The 9,146-nt window shown below is 39.5% G+C and overlaps 1 non-coding gene across 1 annotated transcript; it reads right to left on the reverse strand.

Moving 5' to 3' along the window:
* Positions 1–5,987: 5,987 nt before the first annotated feature.
* Positions 5,988–6,094, reverse strand: LOC141625330 (small nucleolar RNA R71). Its single transcript, XR_012535116.1, has one exon. It is a non-coding gene; the product is annotated as a small nucleolar RNA R71 (small nucleolar RNA).
* Positions 6,095–9,146: the final 3,052 nt, after the last annotated feature.

Consider the following 9,146-nt stretch of genomic DNA (forward strand, 5'->3'; position numbering starts at 1 on the left):
ACCTTTTAAATGTCATTAACCAAATATTATCACCGAAACACGGATTTAACCGTCATGGTATGAAGAACCAAGGGTGAAAAATGTTTTATGGTTAAAACATGTGAAATGAAACAAAAAGGTTTCAAAAATACTTAAAATGGTAAAAACCGATTACAAATATGAAAAATGGATTAAGAGGAATGACGAGAACAAACACGGTTGATCTCTGGTCTGAGTACCCCATTTAGGCGCGAGCCATTTGGCGACCTAAGGGGCTTCCATGTTTTGGTTCATGTTATGCATGTTTTAGCATGTTCAAGTCATGAAACAAATGAAAACATAATAAAAGAGTATTTTTACACCCTCATACTTACATGTTTGGTTTTAGCGAGTGACCGACGTAAGTGTAACAACTTGTTTGATCGGAAAAAACTCGGTTTAAAACCGTTTTGGTAAGTAAAAAGAGTGTTTTAAAAGTTTAGTGATGGTGTAGTGGTCGAAGTGGTAGGTCAAGTGGTTTAATTCACGATGACGGTACCAAACAATGTGTAAGGCTTGTGTTTACGATCACTAGGTCGTAAATACGCGTCGGATTGTGACTTTAGAAGTCGAGTCGAGAATTTTAAGGGAGAAAAGAGGGGGCGGACACTCGCGTAACTCTCAAATGGGTGACATTTGAGGGGTATTTATAGGAGAATGAGTGGTTGTGTGAGTTTTGAGCGACGTGGCCACCTGGGCTGCTCAAAGAGGCGCGAGCCACGTCGCGGGTCTTCGAGCTGTGTTGTCGCTTTCACAACAAACGCAATCATGATTTGTTCTATCCTAGGTTTTGTAGTCACATGTTTGGTACTTAACCAACATGAATCCGGGAAAACTTAGCATAGAAGGTTTGAGATATTTTGGTTTTTTGTGTTTGACTCGGTTTGACTCGTTGTTGGAGTCGGGATTTGAATTTTTGAGTCGGTTTTTGTTCCGGTGTCGGTTTTGACTCTAGTTAGTGTCATCGCGACCCCGTCGCCGTGCATTAAACACTCCAGGTATTTTTGAAATGTTTTGAAATGTTTTGTTTTCGAAATCGTTGTAAGTTTTCCGACGTAAAGTTGTACACAAACTGTTGATCAAACGCTGCGATCCCAAAACATGTTGTAGTCCGATAACCATCGGGTGTTTGTTAGAGTCTCAGCAGATACTGGGTATCTACACAAAGGAAAGAACATGTTTTTGGAATTTTTTAAATTTTCAAATTTTTATGGGTTTTGTTTTTATGAAATTAAAGAACATATTTTTGGGTTTTTCGAAATTTTTCAATTTATATGTATTTTGGAAACTAAATTTCCATCCGCCACTTTATTTTGGCCATTGTCCTCAATGTACATGTAGGAGTAGGAATAAAAGGAAATACATGTTTTTGGATTTTCGGATTTATGGAAATTGAATTACAAATGGAAATGATATGATATGAATGCATGCTCTAGCTAAATGCAATTCTATATGACATATATAACAAATGAATGCAATCTAAACTACACTAGATGATGCATGTTCTCTAGTAAACTATGGTCACCTATGATCAAACCTCCCCAAACCGATTTAAGCACTATTTCAAGTGTAGGAGAAATAAGGTTGGGTCATTAGTGACTATGCATGAACTCAAGTCTATATGCAACTAACTACATGAATCATATGAGATATATTACAATGCAACTATACTATATGAACTAACTCATGTAAATGCAATATGAAATATTTCACAAATGCAAGTCTATTCTATACGATTAACTATAATGTATGTTACTTCATGGTTTAACCTCCCTAAACCGATTTTAAACACTAATGCTAATGTAGGAAGAAAGGGGTTTAACCATGAGGTAGCTATATAAATGCAACTATACATGAGAGATAGGGAAAGAAATGGTTCTTACAATCATTGTAGGAGATGAAGATAGTATATTGGATGCATACATAGCAATATCACGAGCCAAATGAGAGCAAAAAAAAGTGAGATTTTAGCATCAATCCGCTCGAGTCAATTCTGACCCGCTCGAGTTGAGGCTCGGGACGCCCGGTTTCACAGGAATAGGCCCAGATTCTCATGCATGCAGGGGACTTTTCTTTCTTTCCTTAGGTCTCAACTCGCACGAGTTGAGGTCGGGCCCCATGGATTTCAAGCAAATTTTGACCCAACACCTTTTTAATGATAAGAAAGATGTGCACAACCCGAAAATCTCCATTTTCTTCATTTCTTTACATTTTCCTTCTTCTCATTTTCATCAATTTCCTTAAAAAAGCTCAATTAAAATATGAGATCCTTCCCTTTCATCTCTCATGCAATTTATTAGAAGAATGCAAATCTACACTAAATGCATATATACAAAGTAATGCAAATCTACACTAAATTCACTATTTTCATCAAATTTCCAACGACGGCATTAAAAACCGTCATCTTCAGACAAAAATAAATAGTGAAATTCAAATTCACTATTTTTACAAAATTTTCAAACAACATTTTCAAATCACAAAAGCAAATAGTGAAATTCAAATTCGCTATTTTCAAATCTCAAAACAAACGGCATTAAAAACCGTCACACCTTCGAACAGGATAGCGAAATTCACTGCCCCTCACAAATTTAAAATCATGAGAAGACGGAACTAAAACCGTTATCTCCCCAAAAAAACATTCGAGGGCGGAATTAACATCTTCTATTTCGACAGACTCCAACAAACGGCAATAAAAACCGTTACCTACCTTCAAAAATCAATATCACCGAAGACCACGGGAGCCAGGCTCACAAGCCCATCCCTTTCCGGGGCCATAAACATCCAATATAAACATCGAAATCCCTCAGCAGGATATCGGAGGCCTCCTCATGGAGCTCGCTAACTCAACAACTTCTCGAAATAGGCCCGTCCAACATGGCTATTTCCCACAGTCATTCACGCTCAATATGGCTGGCGACCCTCAAAACGCATGACATTCAATATGACTGGCGAGCCTCAAAATGCTTCCCATTCAATATGGCTGGCGAGCCCCACGACACACATCCAATATGGCTGTCAAGCCTCACAACGCACATTCGACATGGCTGGCGAGCCTCACGATGCACATCCAATATGGCTGGCGAGCCTCACAACGCACATTCGACATGGCTGGCGAACCTCACAATGCACATCCAATATGGGTGGTGAGCGTCACAACGTAACCTCAACGCAGCTGGCGAGCCCCATCATATCCTCAACGTGGCTGGGGAGCCCCATCATATCCGCAACACGGCTGGCGAGCCTTTGCCCACAAACAAGAAACAACCCAAGTATATATCCTGAAGATGCCTCAGGTATAACTCCTTCTTATAATTGGCGAGCCTTCGTACGTAGTCTAACGGACTTTAAATGACCCACACGGATAGTCGACAGACTCTAAACTGTTGCCGACGACAGGTCCTTAAATCGTATCCCCGAGTCACCTTGGCGTTTCCCTTCCCGACGGTAGGTCCTTGGTCCGAACTCTATCGAGCAGCCTCGACGCCGCTTCGGTCTCCAGTTTATAATCTTCGATTGACCTGGGGGCTATACTTTTACTTTCGCCCTGTCCAAGCCATAGAAAAAGTGGGGGCTCTGTAGATACCCAGTATCTGTCGAGTCTCCAAGAAACACCCGATGATTATCAGACTACAACATGCTTAGGAATCGCAGCGTTTGATCGACAGTTTTGTATAACTATACGTCGGAAAACTTAAAACGATTTCGAAAACAAATCAGTTCAAAACTTTTCAAAAATACCTGGAGTGTTTAAGGCATGACAACAGGGTCGCTGATGAGTCATAATTATATACATATTTATGCCTCCACTTAATTGCTTTTGATACAAGTTTTGTGCTAGTTTATATCATTTACATGCCTTTTATGATAGAACGTTGATACTTCCGCCTTTTGATGTTTAATGCAGGAATGATGCATTTGCAGAGCAAAGGAATGAAATGGGCATCGCGGAGTGGGAATGGAGGAATACACGGAACATTGTACGAGAATTTAGAAGAATGAAGGAATAGAAGTTAAGAAGAAAACACTGAGAAAAGAGCTTCTTATTACAAGTGCCTACTTTGAAGAGCCATATCTAGAGTTCTACAACAGATATTCAAGTGATTATAACTGGAGGTTAAAGCTTATCTTCTTAGCTTTCCAACGCCTTGAAAATCGCATGTTTCCGACAAGTAACAAAGAAATGGCAGCCGTTTTAAGTTCAATGCGCGAAGCAGGAACTTTGTTCCTTGATCAACTGCAACCAGGCTCGATCGAGGAACCAACCTAATCAATTAAACTAATTAAAATATGCAATATAAAGAGTTGGGATTCCTGAACTTTGGTGCCTCGATCTACTAGAGGTGGGCTCGATCGAGGAACTTGGTGACTCGATCGAGTACATTGGGGCTCGATCGATGAACCACTTGGTTCTAGAATATTCCGCAATGTTCCTTAAGCCGGTTATGTTTTACTATAAATACCTAAACTCATACCCTAGGTTAATTACGATTTTAATTCCGTAGTTTAGTATAGCTACCTTAGAAAACTCTCTCAAATACTTAGTTTAGTTTAATTATTGTTCTTATTTCTGGATCTAGCTATTTACGGCATTGTTCTTAATCTCTCCTCATTAATTATTAATTCAGTTCATGCTGGTATTTCTTTATTCTTATTTATCATCTTCAATTATGTCTTTCATTCAGATTATTATTGTTATTCTTTCTATTATGAGTAGCTAAATTATTTATCTAGGGTGAAAGGGGATGTAGGTTGTTAGAAAAGGGGTTATTATGAATTGATTGTTAAATTGCTTTCTATTGTTGTTCAATTATTATTCTACTTCTAATTAGTTGATTACTGATCATAATTGATTAATTAGTATCACATAAACTAGGATTATCACCGACAGTGTTAAGACTAGTATAGGCCACTATAATTGAATTAGACCGACTTAATAATAGCGATTGCATGTTAAGTTAGATCTAAAAAGACATATTAGAATCGACCGATCATATGACTTTCAAAAATATAAATTGCTCAATCAATTAAATAAAATCTTATCCTTGGATGACGACCTAGTGAACCCGGTCCCTAGACTCTTTAATATTATTGTTATTCGTCTTTATTTACTTGCAATTAGTTTATTAGCATACAAACAATCAAACCCCCAAAAATTGGTTACTTTAAGACAAATTCAAATATAAACAAACTAGATAATCACCGCCTCCCTGTGGATTCGACCCTGACTTACCACTAGCTATTTTGTTGGTAGTAGTTTAGGATTTATTTTGACTAAGGCAAACGACTGAAAATAACCTTATCAATTTTGGCGTCGTTGTCGGGGAGGCAACAATTGTTCTGTTTATTTTTGTCTGTTGTTTCAGGGAGTATCTTTGCTTGTTGTTTTCGTGTATGCCCAGGTCTAACAGTTTAGAGATTCTACCTTTTGATCCCGAGCCAGAAAAGACTTTTCGCTACAGACGAAAATTTCAAAGAGAATTAAGTCAAGTGGAAGGCTTAAGTAAACTTAACTACGAGCGGTATACTTTTGCAGAAGATTCATCCTTTGAAGAGGATACTCTTATTTCTACATCTGTGACTTCTGCAACACCAAAGATACCTACATTAGCAAGTCACTCCAAACCACGGCTACTTCTATTCCTAAAGGCTTCAAGCTCCCTACTACTAACAAGGGAACTTTTGAGATCAAGCCTTCTTACATAAGCTTGGTAGAGAGGAATATGTTTGGAGGAAAAGCAGGAGAGGACCCCGCAAAGCATATGGAGAAGTTCGTTACTTATTGCTGTTTTATTCCTTTGACAGCTTGGGTGACACAAGATCAGGTGAAACAAACTTTATTCCCTTTCTCTTTGAGAGATGATGCAGCTGAGTGGTTAAGGGACTTAGACATGGAGACCGACGGAGTTACTAATTGGACTTCTCTAGCTATTGCATTCTACAAGAGGTATTTTCCACCACAGAAAGCCAATGCTCTTAGAAGTCAAATTACAAGTTTTAAACAGGGTCCTACTGAGGATTTTAATGAAGCTTGGATACGGTTCAAAAGATTAGTGCGGTCCGTCCCTCACCATGGATTTGAGATTTGGTTCCTTTGCAACCTGTTTTACAACGGGTTGTATGATGATCATAAAGCCTTACTTGATTCTGCTGTTAATGGGAGATTCCAAGATATTACTAATGACGATAATGCTTGGAAGTTGATTGATCAGATAGCTACTCGCATAGCTGAGTATGGTAACCTCAGAGGAAGTAAAAGAGGGAGTGGTTCAGATAGTGCGGTCGCGCAACAGTTGGTGGCCATACTTGCTCAAATAGCAGAATTAAAGACTACTCAGTCTTTGGGAAAGCAAGAGACGGTTCATATGGTTCAACAAGAAGTGTCCTCCAAGAGATGTGGGATAGATGGCCACACTGCGGCCAAGTGTATGAGTACCATTGAGTAAGTCAATGCCTTCCAGTCCTTCAAACAAGGTACTCCATATTCTAACTTCTTCCCTGAAAGGAGTAAGAATGCTTATACTCAAGCCCCACCGCAACGTAATTATGTTATTCCTCATAATTGTGGTAACCAACCTCAAGGAGGTTATCAAAGGCCAAATCAAGGAGGTTTTCAACAAGTGCAACCTCCTCCTCAACCTCCCAGTAATGAAGTGTCGGGAGTTAAAAGCTCTCTTACATCAAACTTTGATGATGCAACAAAAGCAAACGGCTCAAATCTCCGAAGTTTTGGCTCATTGAAGAGTCTATCAATCCAAAATACTCAAGAGGGGGGGGGGGTGAATTGAGGATTTAAAACTTTTAAAACTTTTTCGATTGTATGAATATAATTAATTATTTAAAGTTTATTAATTAAACTTTAACTAATTAACTAATAATCAAGTATGAACAAAGTAAATAAACGAACGAAAGAGAAGGAGACACACGGTTTTTGAAGTGGTTCAGTTTCACAAATCGAAACCTACGTCCACTATTCTCGGTTAATAAATTTAGTACCTTTCTACGGATTACAAATTTACTAACCCAACTCGTAAAACTAACTCTAGCTGTAACTCAATGAGTACCGTTAAATACTCGAGTGACTAAATAGGTCTGTTACCATCTCGGTTTCCCGAGGTAGTGAATGACAAAGTCCAACTCACCAAAGTACTTTAGATTAAAACTTAATGATTACATGTTTATTACAACTTAACCAACTAAAACTTAATATAAAATACAATACATCTCGCAACGGAAATAAATAAAGTTATGTAATTGTTCTAGGTGATCTAGACTTCAACTATGGTCCAAGTCGAGCTCTCCTCCCAATGCTCCCAAGTCAGCTAATATTTAGTACCTGTCAAATCTGCTCCCCATAAAACGGTTCACCATAGGTGTTCACGAATACACAGTCAACCGTGAGGCTGAGTAGGAATAAATACTAACAACAAAAACATAAGATAACAATCCAATTCCTTTTTATATTGCACAACCCCCTGACAACGTACTCCTCCCTTTTACTTAGCACACTTCAGCTGAGCTATACTCGTTACACTAATCATCCCGCCAATCCCTGGCCGGGGCAGCCTCAACCCGAAGGTGAGTAAACACACACTACACTACCAAAAGGTAATGTCTGCCTCAACATATAGTTGAGTAATATCCACCAGATGGCATGCAGACTAATCTGTGGCCTGCCTCGAGTAAACACGATAAATATCGTCTGCCAGAATAAATCTGTTCAGCCACTCCACATTACTATAAGTAATGTCTGCCAGAATAAATCTGTTAATACTACAACAATACTCCACCCCAATATAACCAACATATACAATGTAATTCTCCCTTCCAACAATTTCAATGATATCAACGAACACAATTCTCATATGATCAACTCATTTTAATATAAACCATCCAACAAACATTAACGAGTAAAAGTTGAGTAGGATTTATCCCTACCTGACAAGCAAGCAATTCCAATTACGTAGCTCAAGCAATCCAATAAATAAAGCAATCCGATCCGATTATAATTCTTCACAACCATCACCCAATCAAAATATTATAATTCAATTCAATTCATTTATACTTATATTCATTATTCAATTCATTATATTAATTTATTCGATTATAATTATATTAATTATCTCCCGTGTAGATCATTACGTAAAAACCCGTCTTAATAATTACACAAGTCAACCAAAATATCCAACCACCAAGAACACGTGAACAACCAAAACACCAACGATAAAATACGTGAAAACAAACCCACATACACACCCATACATTCACGATTTAAAACCGTGATCAACGCCTCGCCAAAACCCGCGTCCCATGACACACCTAGCCACCACCAGTACCACTCAGACCTGCTAAACCCTACCCTACACCACGGCCAATCCCGACAACCACCTAACATCTGCCAAAACACCACTTGCAACCCACACTTACACGCCCTAGACAGCCCCCGAAAACCCGACGCACAACGACATTACTCAACACACACCACCCTACCACCACCGTGACAACCCTTGGCCACCACTATGGTCTTCCTTGACCCACGGTGGTCCCACCACCAACCACGACCCCACGCATCAACCCATAAACAGCAACACAGAAACCGCCACAACCGACTATACATCAGTCCCTATACTCCTCTAACCACCACAACACATCCATTTCAACACCCTCAAACCACCAACCCCGTGAGCCACCATCACCCCTCCTAGCTATGGTGGCCACGACCACCATCCCATACCACGACAACCACTATACGACTCCCACAATACCCACTACCAACAGCCACAACCCCAATCGCCCTATCCCCTGTTTTTCCCTTTTTACCGCCACCACCGCCACAAGCCACCACCTACAACCGCTATGACACCTTTACCCATGGTCGACTCAGCCACCAGCTTCCATCTCCACCATACCCAGGTCAAGATAAGCCACGAATAAGGGTTAAACCCGTGTAAAATCATATTTTAACTCCCTTCGAACCACCAGCAAAAACACCCAGAAAACAACCCCTTATCGTCGGTCAAAGATGGTCAAAAGTAGGTCCGATCAATCTCTGGTGTCCCACGGTCAAGGTGATGGTCTCGGTTCGGTCAATGGTTGTCTATTTAACGAGTTATAACATAACAAAAAGTATA

Source organism: Silene latifolia, chromosome X (genome assembly GCF_048544455.1).
Source record: "Silene latifolia isolate original U9 population chromosome X, ASM4854445v1, whole genome shotgun sequence".
Taxonomy (NCBI): Eukaryota; Viridiplantae; Streptophyta; class Magnoliopsida; order Caryophyllales; family Caryophyllaceae; genus Silene; species Silene latifolia.